Source organism: Heterodontus francisci, unplaced genomic scaffold, assembly GCF_036365525.1.
Source record: "Heterodontus francisci isolate sHetFra1 unplaced genomic scaffold, sHetFra1.hap1 HAP1_SCAFFOLD_188, whole genome shotgun sequence".
Classification (NCBI taxonomy): Eukaryota; Metazoa; Chordata; class Chondrichthyes; order Heterodontiformes; family Heterodontidae; genus Heterodontus; species Heterodontus francisci.
The window spans coordinates 2,377,876-2,391,878 of NW_027140635.1; positions in this window are offsets into that span (position 1 = coordinate 2,377,876).

Genomic DNA, 14,003 nt, shown 5'->3' on the forward strand with positions numbered 1-14,003 from the left:
CACGTCCCCGATGTAAAGGTGCAGGACTCCCACTTAGAGCGACCTCTATCAGGGTTTCCCATCGCCAGCAGATCGCAACACGGCTCGCCAGGGCGTGTCTGGCCGGCTGACAACAGAGGAAGTGGAGAATGTGCAGGAACAGCCCGTACAGGAAACCCTAAATGCCGATTGCATTGGCATGGAGGTCATTTCCGAGAGGCAGATCAGGTTGTGTGGGACCGACTGCCAAGGAGAGTTTCGGGGCCTGGGCCTGATGAGCAGTTCCGACCAAGAGGGGGTCAGCTCGGACGGGCGTGCTTCAAAGTCCCAAGCCCCTCACCACCCGCAGTGAGGGGCGTCCCAAGGGCTTCAGCTACTCCGCCACTGTTGGTCCATCCGCTGAGTCTGCCGCCCAGACAGTCGAGGCGCTCTCCTCCGTTGGCAGGGGAGTGCCCTGACTGGAGGCAACCATGTTCCAGACACTATAATGATCCCGGTAAAAGACAGGCAATTACCACAGAGAGGCGCAGCTAATGCTGTCTGCCGTGAGCTGTGTGTCGTCTTGAAGGCAGCGACACTGGTAGAAAAATTATATCACCAGTGCACACCATCCGGGAGGACGCGTTTTGTACAGGTATCTCTGCAGGGTCCAAAGGCAAACATTCGCAGCCTGGGTGTGGACGCACACCAGCGATTCGCCACCTTCCCCGATCGCAAGCCTCAGAAGCGTGGCATAGACCCAGTATTTCCTGTTGCCCCAGAAGAGTTCCTTTTGGATCATGGTGGCGATTGCAGGAAGTGGGGCCAAAGTGACCAACCGGTAGCACAACGTCGAGGCCACCAGTTGGTTTATGACCAGCGCTAGGCACATGTAGGAAAGCACTCGGAGCAGTTCTGTTCAGTGCCCCAGCCGAGTTGTTACTTTAGCCTACAACTCCTGCCAGTTTGTCGGCCAGGCTTCCTCAGCGGGACTAAGGTGGACTTGCAGATAGAGGAGGTGTGTGGTGCTCCATGCAAAAGGTATTAACTCCTCTGGTAGGAAGCCCACCCACCACTGACCCACCAGGAGTCTGGAACATTTCTCCAAATTCATCCTGGCAGAGGATGCGGCAGAAAAGGCCTGCTGGCAGTCGTGAATCCTTAGCAAGCCATAGGATCTGCGACCACGAGGAGCACGTCATTGGCATAAGCCGAGAGGACGACCCGCATGATTGGTTCACGCAGAGCCAATCCTATCAACCTCCTGCGAAGCAGGCACAGGAATGGCTCCACGCTGATGGAATTAAATTGGCCGGACATGGGGCATCCCTGTCGCATTCCTTTCCCAAAGCTAAGGGGCACCGGCAAGCACACGTTAACTTTGACTAGACACTCTGTGGTGGCGGATAAAAGTCGGGCCCGGGACACAAAATATGACCCAAGTCCGAAAGCGCACAGAGTCCCAAAAAGTTTTTCCTGATCCACCCTATCGAACGCCTTCTCCTGATCGAGGGAGGGAAAGGGGATCGACTGACCAGTCCTCTGTGGAAGGTCGATCAGCTCCGGGCCAGGGTTGATACTGTCCTGGATGGATCGACCCGGGAATGTGTAGGACTGGTCGGGCAGGATGTTGTAGGCCAGCATGGAGCCCAGGCGGGTAGACATGGCCCGGGCAAAGATCTGGAAATCCATGGTAAGGAGGGAGATCGGACGCCAGTTCTCAAGCAGGCGGAGATTACCCCTCGTCGGCAGCAGGACGATGACTGCCCTGCACCACGAGAGCGGCATCTCCCCGGTCGCCAGGATTTCCCCAGGACCCGCGCGTAATCGTCCCCATGACGTCACAGAATGCCCTGGGAAACTCCACAGTCAACCCATCCAGCCCCAAGGATTTGCCCACTTCGAGAGCTGGTGGGGGGCGCCGGTCAGCTCCGCCAATGTGAGTGGAGCCTCCAATCATTTGACACCCTCCGGGCTGACCTTCGGCAGACCCTCCCATAAAACTCCGTGTGCATCGTCGCTGGACGGATCCGGAGAGAATAACGCTCTGTAATAAGTACGGACACCTCATTCCCTCTGTATCCGTGATGGAGGATCCTTCGTCGGCCAGCAGCTCGACGAGCTGCTTATGGACCCCCTTCCATTTTTCCAGTGAGTAGAAGCAAGGTGAGACTCAGTCTAAATGTTCCAGGATCTGGATCCGCAACCTTACATAAGTGCTTCGGGACTCGATGAGCTGCAGGTCCGTCAGCACGCCCTTCTTCTCTTTGTACACCTGCCACAGGGCCGGGTCCAAGACGGCATGACTGACGTGTAACTCCAAGACGAGCATCTCCCTCTCTTGGGCGCCCGATCACGGCTTCCCACTTCTTGGTTGACCCCTTTGCGTACTCCTGATATAAGACACGGATGTGAATTTTGCCCACATCCCAACATTGCCTCCATGAGAGGGAGGCCACCTGCTTCCTTTTCCAGTTAGCCCAGAATCGATGGAACGAGTCCGAGAATCGCTCGTCCTCCAGCAGCCGGGTGTTAAGTGCCAACGTGGACCCCGCCTACGTGCGGAGCAGAGTGAACTCCGCCCACACCAGGTGGTGGTCCGAGCGCAGCACCAGGCGCATGGAGGCCGCTGAGACGTGAGAGACATACGCCTGCAAAAAGTAAAGGTGGGCGATTCGGGACTCTCCTCCTCCGGACCTCCCTGTGAAGATGATGGTATCTGGATGGAGATTCCTCCAGATGTGCACCAAGTTGAGGGAGCTGATTAGTTCCCTCAATTTCTCCACAAACGCTTGGCCGTTCTGGGGACCAGAATGAATCCTCCACCTCGAGGGAACAGTTAAAATGGTGTCGCATCTGCTGGGCCTGCGGGCACTGACGGCGTGGGAAACCCCACCCCCCTCCCCTCGTGGATGATGCACTCGCCGCTATCGATCGAGCTCAAGAGAGCAGACACTTCTTCAAAGAAGCGCGCTTGCAACGCGGCGGGTCTCGGAGCATACATGTTCACAAAGTGGAGTGGCACGCTACCTAGGTGAATAGCGAGGTGGAACAAGTGGCCCGGCACTAGCTACTTGACCCCAAGATCTCCGGCTGAAAAGTCGGGCCCAACAAGATAGCCACCCAACAATAAATAGGGTGGAGGTGACACCGGTAGACCTTACCCTGTCACTTCAGGTTCCAGGTGGATCCATCTCCTGGAACGGTGTGAGTTTCATGCAGAAAGCTCACCGTATATCTCCCTTCCCTGAGGACTGAGAGCTTGTGAAATCTGCAGTGAGACCCCCTGCTGCCGTTGATGTTGAGGCAGGCTATGGTTATCTTCATATCAAAAGTACTCTGTACCCTGTCACCAACACCTCACTGTAAGGAGGGAGTGGAAGTGCACCTGGCCTTCCAGTCCTCCAGCAACCCATCGAGAAATACGTTAAAGCAGCACCTCAACCAGCTTCATGCCTGCGCCCTTCCCCGCTTTCTTGAGGGCGCCACGAACGGCCCGGATAATCAGCGCCAGATTCGGCCAATGGCCCAGAACCAGCTGAACTTTACTGTGGCAACCCCTGCATGCCGTGAGTAAATCCTGGAGTTCGGCTGTAGGGATGAGGGGAGACTCAGTGGGAGGCATGAGGGACTCCACCACATCATTAGTGTTGAAATCAATATTGTCCTCCACACCCTACACCGAGCCCCCATCCCCCTATGGGTCGACACCGCCAACGGCTGACACCCACCAAACACTGTGGGGCAGACATCCCGGCCGCACCAGATGGTCTCGCCTCCCTTACGATCCCACCACTAGGATCGATGGTGAAGGGGTCGTCCCTGGGTTCTCCTGGGAACTGGAGCCTGTGGGCGCCAGCTGTTCTGAACTCCGCTCCACGTTTAGCCCCAGGCCAATGAACGGTCAATGGGAGATGTGATTTACTGACTCCGGAAATGCAGATGGAGACGAGACTAGAACGGGAGAGAGGGGGCCATCTCCCGCGCCGCCAGCGCCCGCAGGCCCAGCAATGGGGCAAGATTTTCAATGATAACTGGGTCGGGAGCATCCTGGCTGGCAGTGGATTTTGACTGGGAGGACCGACCCTTTGATGCCTGGCCCTCCCTGCACTCAGGGCACCCGACCCAGTGGCAAAATGGGAGGCTTCTGCAGGAACGTCCCCAGGCTACCCCACGACAAGCAGGGCTCCAATTTCTTCTTCAGGAGTAACTACATGTACAGGGGTCTACTCCTCCCCTCCATCCTAAGGGGTAGGTAGCTCCTCCCCAGACTTAGCAGCCTTGATGGTGGTGGTGGCAGGGTGAACGTGGAGACCCGAAACATGAGACAGCCCCTCTCCTACAGATGGGCCGTGCACATCAGGGTCCTGCATTACGTTTGTGGAGGAGTGCCTTCTCCTCTTGTTTCCACTGGGGCGTAGAAGCTCAGCGACCTCCATATCATCAGAGGCCTCCGCCTCCGCATCCTCCTTTTGTTTAGTCAACCTAGGCCTGAGCCCAGCCCTGGGGCAAGTGGCTTCCCCGGGATCAGGCCTTGAAATTAGCTGAGGCTCGTGTTGTGTCATGGTGCCCAAGGGACGCGCCTCTCGGCATTTATGTTTCCTCCGTGCCTTCCTTCCACTCACACGGGCACTCCCCTCCCCGACGGAAGCTGTGAAAACCAAAGCCTCCGGAACCAAGTGATCGGTGTCTGTAGGAGACTTATGGGGTGTGGAAGGAGGTGAAACAGCGCCACTCTGGGCCGCCAAGGTGAAGTTGGCGGCCGGGTGCTTGGGACAATTCTTACGAACAGGCCCGACCCCCTTGCAGACATGGTACCGTGCCCCGTCCAAGATACAGAAGACGTGGTAGGCCGTCCCCTGGAACTCTAGATTGAAATAGCCATCCGTGACCTCCTCTCGCGCCAGCTGCATAAATAACTGGCGGCGGAAGGAGTAGACATGCCAGAGGCTGTTCTCCCAAACACCGAGTGAGATTGGTGTGAGCCTTGTCTTTACTTCCCCCAGATGGTGCAGATGGGGAAGGAGGAGCTCATCTTGAATGAAGGGCGGGATATTTGGCAGAATGACCCGTTGTGCAGTGCCTTCCAGGGGGTCCACTGGCAGAAATGTCCCGCCCACAGTGAGCCCCTTGCTCAAGGCCAGGATCACCGCCCGCTCAGTCTTCAGGAATAACAGAGTCTTGCCGTACATTTTAGAGACAGCAACAATGGCTGAAGGGCCGACAATCTCGGGCATTGCTTTCACACATGCCTCTACCATCATGTTCAGGTGGAAGTAGCTCGTGATCCCGTGCTTAGATGTTATTAGTGCAAACATTGCTGGGACAACAGGTGCAGCTGCAGAGCATCGGCAGCAAATGTATGGGGGGACCCATCACTGCTGAAGAAGGGCTTGCCATGGGGTCTAAGAGCCAAGTCGACGCCAAAGAAGCAGGGCTAATCGACACAGCTGAATAAAAACGTGGTGTGGGAATAGAGGAGGATAGGGGTAGGAAGATAAAGGAAAAGGGGAGGATAAGTGACTGAGTAGAGGATTGGAGAAAAATTCTGAAAATAATGTTTTCTCCAAATGCTGGATACAGCACATTTATAATTGTCAGTGCAAAACTATTTGTTATCTTTCATTTGGGGGAGGCATTTTCGCCCGGGATGGCTGGAGCCGCTGGTGATTCTCCCCTTCTGTTTTTTCACAATAAGTTTTCACCAGAGAAAATCCAGCTGTCCGAAGCAAGCAGTCGGGGCGGGGAGGAGCTGCCTGTGATCAGGATGGATAACCGCAACAAAACAAATACAAGGACCCATTACCGGTTTTGGCAGCCCCGCCCCTGTGGCTTCCAGCCTCCTTTACCTCCCCAAAAGAGTAAAATTGAAGTCTCGCAGGTGCTATAACATCTACCTCTCCAAAATAATTGCTGCCTTCCTTGATGGATACACTTGTTCGAACTCTCCACTCCGCAGTCACATCTGTGTACAACCCAGCTTCCATACTGTCGCCGCTTCACTCTCCATTCTCCATACTTTTCTCTCTCCACTCGCAAAACTCTCCTCTCTACACACTCTCCACACTCTCCACTCTCCAGTCCCCCTGTCTCCTCTCTAAACACTCCAGCTTCCTTACAGCCCTCTCCGTACTGCAGTCTCCACACTCTCGCCCCTGAACACTCCGGCCTCCAGACTCACTACACTCCACGCTCCAGTCTCCATGCTGTCCACTCCCCACACTCTCCTCTTTCCACTCTCCAGTCTCCATAGTCCTCACGCTCCACACTCTCCTTTCTACACATTGCAGTCTCCAGACACTTCACCACCCTCACCACTCACCAAACTCTCCACAGTACCCACAGTCTCCACAATCTCCACACTCTTCACACTCACAACACTCTGCACATTCACCACACTCACCACGTTCTCTACACTCTCCACACTCTCCACAGTCACCACACACTCCACACTCGCCACACTCCACACTCACCACATTCTCCCCACTCCCCCCACTCTCCACAATCCCACACTCAACAATCTCCACACTCTCCAATCTCCAAAATTATCAATCTCCACATTCACTACACTCCACATCCAACAGATTCTCCACACTCTCCACGCGCTCGACACTCACACTCTCAATGTTCTCCACACTCACCACACTCTCCACACATTCTTTAATCTCCACACTCTCCACAGTAACTACACTCTACACTCATCGCCCTCTCCGCAATCTCCACACACTCCACACTCAACAAACACCACGCTCACAACACTTTCCACAATCTCCACACTCCCGGACTCTCTGCACACTCTCCATACTCAACACTCTCCACACTCTCCACACTGCTTACTCTGACACTCTGCACACCCTTTACATTCTCCACACTCACCACACTCACCACACACCAAACTCATCGCACTCTCCGCACTCACAACTCGCCACACTCTCCACACTCATCACATTCATTGCGATCCACACTCTCCACATTCTTCATATTCTCCACATTATTCCCATTCTCCCCACTCTCCACAATCCCACACGCAAAACTCTCCACACTCTCCACTCTCCACAACGATCCACACACTCTACTCTCCGCATCCACAACTATCCAAACTCATCACTCCCAAACACACCACTCTTCACAATCTCCACACTATCCAAACCTCCACAATCTCCATATTCTGCATATTTACCACTCTCCACACTCTACACACTCACCACATTCCTCACTCTCCACACTCACCACACTCTACACTCATCGCACTATCTGCACTGCTCATTCTCGACACTCTCAACACTCACCACATTCACTACTATCCACACTAACTACACTCCCCACTCTCCCCACTCCCCCATTCTCCAAAATTCCCACAATCCTCACTCTCCACACTCTCCACACTCACCACATTCACCACACACTCCACACTCACCACTCACCACGCTCCCCACACTGCCCCCACCCCCGCACTCCATACTCCCCATTCTCTGCACTCTCCACACACTCCCCAGTCTCCACATTATCAGCACTCCACACTCACCACACTCTCCACACTCACCACACTCTCCACACTCACCCTATCCACACCCTCCACACTTTCCAGGCTCTCCAACATTGTCCACTCTCTCTACATTAACCAGACTCTCTACGCTCTTCACTCTCTCCACACTCACCCACACTCCACAGTCTCCACATTCCACACTCCAAACTGTCCACATTCCCCTCACTAACCACACTCTCCACTCTTACCACAAGAATCACTTCGCCCACTCTTCACACTCTCTGCACGCTCCACACTCCTCACTCACATGACTTTCATCACTCCTCAATCTCCACACGCTCCACACTCTTCACTCACAACACTCTCCACACTCTTCACTCGCAACACTCTCCACGCTCTAAATACTCACCACACTCTCCACACCCTCCGCACTCTCCACACTCCCCACACTAGCCAAACTACCCGCCCCCCACTCATTCAGCAAACTTTCGGCAATCACCACACTCACCAGACTCCTCAGTCACCACATTCTCCACCCTCCACTCTCACAACTCTCAACATTCTCCACAGTCCCCCCACTCTCCACACTCGCCATTCTCCAGACCCTCCACACTCACTACACTCCAGACTCAACCCTCACCACTCTTCACACTCTCAATACTCCCCCCACTCTCCACACTATCCACACTCTTCATCCTCACCACTCTGCACACACTCCACACTCACCATTCTCCACCCTCCATCCAATATCCACACCCTCGGCACTCTCCACACTCCTCACTCACAACACTCTCCACACTCACCACACTTCCCTCACTCTTCACATTCTCCACACTCTCCACACTCACCACTCTCTGCACTCACCACTATCCACACTCACACTATCCACACGCTCCACAGTATCCACACTCTCCACAGTCTCCAACACTCTCCTCCATCTCTCCACACACAACACTCTCTACGCTCTACACTCTCTGCATACCGCCCCACTCTCCACGCTCACCACTCTGCACACACTCCACACTCTACACTCTCCACACTTCCCACTCTCCACTCCCCTCACTCTCTAGTCTCCACACTCACCACACTCCAAACTCACCACACACTCCTCACTCTCCACACTCACCACTCTCCACACTCACCACTCACCACGCGCTCCACGCTCCACGCTTTTCAGGCTCTCCACTCTCCACACACACCAGACTCCCGACATTCCTCACTCTCCATAATCACCACACTCACACAATCAACACTCACCACTCTCTCCAATCTCACCACTCTCCACACACTGCATGCTCACCCCACTCCGCACGCTCCTCACTCTCTCCACACACCCCCACTCTCCGCATTCTCCAATCTCCCGACATTCCTCACTCTCCACACTCTCCACACTCACCACTCTCCACACCTTCCGTACTCCCTTCGCTTCCCACACTCTCCAGACTCTCCACACTCCCCACACCGAACACACCCCTCTCCCCCCACCCCAACTCCACTCTCCAAACACTCAGCAATCTCCACACTCACCAGACTCCTCTGTCACCACAATCTACACACTCTCCCACTCCACACTCAGCACACTCTCCTCACTCTCCACACTCAACAATCTCTGCACCCACCACTATCCAGACTCACCCAATCCACACCCTCGACACTCTCCACACTCTGCAACACTATCCACCCTCTCTACCCTCATCGCACCCCCTATGATCTTCACTCTCTCCACACTCCCCCACTCTCCATGCTCTACACTCCCCACACTCTCCACACTGTCCACACTCTCCTCTCTCCACAAACCCCACTCTCAACTCCGCACGCTCTCTACTCTCCACAGTCATCACGCTCCACACTCACCACTTTCCACATTCTCCACTCTCCACGCTCCACTCTCTCCAGACTCTCCACTCTCCATAATCTCCACATTATCCACACTTACCACTCGGCACACACTCCATACTCACCCCACACTCTACGCTCTTCACTCTCTCCACACACCACCACTCTTCAGAACGTCCGCACACCACTCTTTCCTCACTCGCCACACTCTCCACACTCTCCACTCTCGCCACAAGAATCAATTCCCCCAATCTTCACACTCTCCTCAAGCTCCACACTCCTCACTCACAACACTCTTTACAGGCTCCGCACTCTCCTGACTCTCCACACTAACCATACTCCTCACTCACCGCATTCTCCATACTTTCCAGACTCTCTACACCCCACACTCACAATTCTAAACACTCTCCGCACTGCCCCCGCTCTCCACACTCGCCACACTGTCCGCAAACTCCACACTCTCCACACTCAAAACACTCCACACACGCCACTATCCAGCACAGTGGTGCAGTGGTTAGCACTACAGCCTCACAGCTCCAGGGACCCGGGTTCAATTCTGGGTACTGCCTGTGTGGAGTTTGCAAGTTCTCCCTGTGCCTGCGTGGGTTTTCTCCGGGTGCTCTGGTTTCCTCCCACAAGCCAAAAGACTTGCAGGTTGGTAGGTAAATTGGCCATTATAAATTGTCACTAGTATAGGTAGGTGGTAGGGAAATATAGGGACAGGTTTGGTAGGAATATGGGATTAGTGTAGGATTAGTATAAATGGGTGGTTGATGGTCGGCACAGACTCGGTGGGCCGAAGGGCCTGTTTCAGTGCTGTATCTCTAATCTAATCTAAACCTCTCTAACACTCTCCATACTTCCCCCTGTCACCACACTCTTTGCACTCCCCACTCTCCACTTTCTCCACACTCACCATTCTCCACACTCTCCACACGCACCACTATCCACACTCACCACTCTCCACTCTCTCCATACTTCCTCCGGTCACCACACTCTGCACTCCCCACTCTGCACATTCAGCACGCTCACCGCACTCTCCGCAAACTCTGCACTCTCCACTCTCTTCACATTCACTGCTCTCAGTGCAATCATTACTCTCCACATTTACCACACTTACCACACTCTCCACACGCCCAAAAATCCTCTCTGTCCACACGCTCCATACTCCCCCGACTCTCCACACTGTCCACACACGCCACACTCTCCACACTGATAACACTCCTCAAACACCACTATCCACACTCTCCATACTCCTCCCACACTCCACATTCTCTACACTCCCCACTTTCCACGCTCACAACAGTCCACACATTCCATACTTCGCCCACTCTCCACACTCTCCACACTCCCCCGGCCAAGCTCCACACTCTTTGCACTCTCCACACTAACGACACTCCTCACTCACCACATTCGCCACACACTCCGCACTCCGCCCACTCTCCACACTCTCCACACTGTCCGCACACTCCACACTCTCCACACTCAAAACACTCAAAACACGCCACACACACCACTCTCCACTCTCTCCATACTCCCCCACTCTCCTCACCCTCTACACTCCCCACTCTCCACATTCACCACTCTCCGTACTCACCACTGTCCACACTCACCCTATCCACACCCTCCATACTTTCCAGACTCTCCAAAATTGTCCACCCTCTCTGCATTAACCGCACTCTCTACGCTCTTCACTTTCTCCACACTCACCCACACTCCACACTCTCCACTCTCCACGCTGCACACTCCATAGACACTCCTCACCCTCCAAACTCTCCACATTCCCCTCACTATCCACACTTTCCACTCTTACAACAAGAAACACGTCGCCCACTCTTCACACTCTCTGCACGCTCTACACTCCTCACTCACAAGACTCTCCACACTCCTCAATCTCCACACGCTCCACACTCTTCACTCACAACACTCTCCACACTCTCCATACACACCACACTCTCCACACTCTCCACACACCCCACACAAACCAAACTACCCGCCCCTCACTCACTCTCCAAACTGTCGGCAATCACCACACTCACCAGACTCCTCAGTCATCACATTCTCCACACTCCACTCTCTGAACTCACAACATTCCCAACAGTCCCCCCACTCTGCACACTCGCAACTCACCAGACTCTCCGCACTCACTACACTCCAGACTCCACTCTCACCATTCTCCACCCTCCACCCAATATCCAGACGGTTGGCACTCTCCACACTCCTCACTCACAACACTCTCCACACTCACCACACTTTCCTTACGCTCCACATTCTCCACACATCGCCACACTCACCACTCTCTGCACTCACCACTATCCACACGCTCCACAGTCTCCACACTCTCCACATTCTCCAACACTCTCCACCATCTCTCTACTCACCACACTCTCTACGCTCTTCACTCTCTGCATACCAACCCACTCTCCATGCTCCACACTCTGCACACACTCCACACTGTCCACTCGCCACCCTCCCCACTCTCCAATCCCTCACTGTCTACTCTCCACTCTCACCACACGGCACTCTCACCACACTCTCCTCTCTCTCCACACTCACCACCCTCCACACTCACCACTCTCAACACACTCCACGCTGCACACTCTCCACTCTCCACACTCTCCAGACTCCCGACATTCCTCACTCTCCACACTCACACAATCCACACTCACCACTCTCTCCACTCTCACCGCTCTCCACACACTGCATACTTACCCCACTCTCTATGCTCCTCACTCTCTCCAGACACCGGCACTCTCCAATCTCCCGACATTCCTCACTCTCCACACTCTCCTCACTCACCAATCTCCACACTTCCCACAACGACCGCACCCCTCTCCCCCAACCCCCACTCCACTCTCCAAACACTCGTCAATCTCCACACTCACTAGACTCCTCTGTCACCACGATCTCCACACTCTCCACACTCCACTCTGACAACTCTCAACATTCTCCGCACTTCCCCCCACTCTCCACACTCACCACTCTCCAGACTCTCCACACTCACCACACTCCACACTCACCACACTCTCCTCCCTCTCCGTACTCAACAATCGCAGCACTCACCACTATCCACACTCACCCTAGCCACACCCTCGACACACTCCACTCTCTCCAACACTATCCACCCCCTCTACACTCACGGCGCCCTCTACGATCTTCACTCTCTCCACACTCCCCACACAACCAAACTACCCGCCCCTCACTCACTCTCCAAACTTTCGGCAATCACCACACTCACCAGCCTCCTCAGTCACCACATTCTCCACACTCCACTCTCACAACTCTCAACATTCTCCACAGTCCCCCACTCTCCACACTCGCCACTCTCCAGACTCTCCACACTCACTACACTCCAGAATCCACTCTCACCATTCTCCACCCTCCACCCAATATCCAGACGGTTGGCACTCTCCACACTCCTCACTCACAACACTCTCCACACTCACCACACTTCCCTTACGCTCCACATTCTCCACACTGTCCACACTCACCACTCTCTGCACTCACCACTATCCACACGCTCCACAGTCTCCACACTCTCCACATTCTCCAACACTCTCCACCATCTCTCTACTCACCACACTCTCTACACTCTTCACTCTCTGCATACCGCCCCACTCTCCACGCTCCACACTCTGCACACACTCCACACTGTCCACCCTCCACTCTCCCCACTCTCCACTCCCCTCACTCTCTACTCTCCACACTCACCACACTCCAAACTCACCACACTCTCCTCTCTCTCCACACTCACCACTCTCCACACTAACCACTCTCAACACGCTTCACTCTTCACTCTCTCCAGGCTCTCCACTCTCCACTCTCTCCAGACTCCCGACATTCCTCACTCTGCACACTCACACAATCCACACTTAGCACACTCTCCACACTCACCGCTCTCCACACACTGCATACTCACTCCACTCTCTACGCTCCACACTCTCTCCCCACACCCCCACTCTCCATCTCTCCAATCTCCCGACATTCCTCAGTCTACACACTCTCCACACGCACTACTCTCCACACAATCCATACTCCCTCCGCTCGCCACACTTTCCATACTGTCCACTCTCCCCATTCTCCACACTGTCCACACTCACTACAATCGACACTCACCACACACTCCACACTCTCCACACTCACCACTCTCCACACTGTCCATAGACTCCCATTCTCCACACACTGCACACTCTCCACACTCCCGATTCTCCACACTCTCAAGACTCTCCGCACTCTCCACACTCCTCACTCACAACACTCGCCACAGTCAGCACACTCTCCACACACTACAGTCCACACTCATCACTCTCCACACTCCCCACACTCTCGACACTCCCCTCAATCTCCACACTCTCCAGACTCATCACTTTCCACACTCTCCAAACACTCCACACTCTCCACAGTCCCCAATCACCACACTGCACTCTCTTCGCTCTCCACACTCTCCACTCTCTTACACTCCCCACTCACACCACACTCCACACTCTCCTCAAACTCCACACTCATCACTCTCCAAACGCACCACTCTACACAGACTTCACTCTCCCTGCTCCACACTCTCCAAGTTCACCATCTCCTCACTCTTCACATTCCCGACATTGCTCACTCTCCACGCTCTCCACACTCACCACGCTGATCACTCTCCACACACTCCATAATCGTTCCACTGCCCACAAACACCCCACTCCCCCCACTCTCCACAGTCCCACACTCACCACTCTGC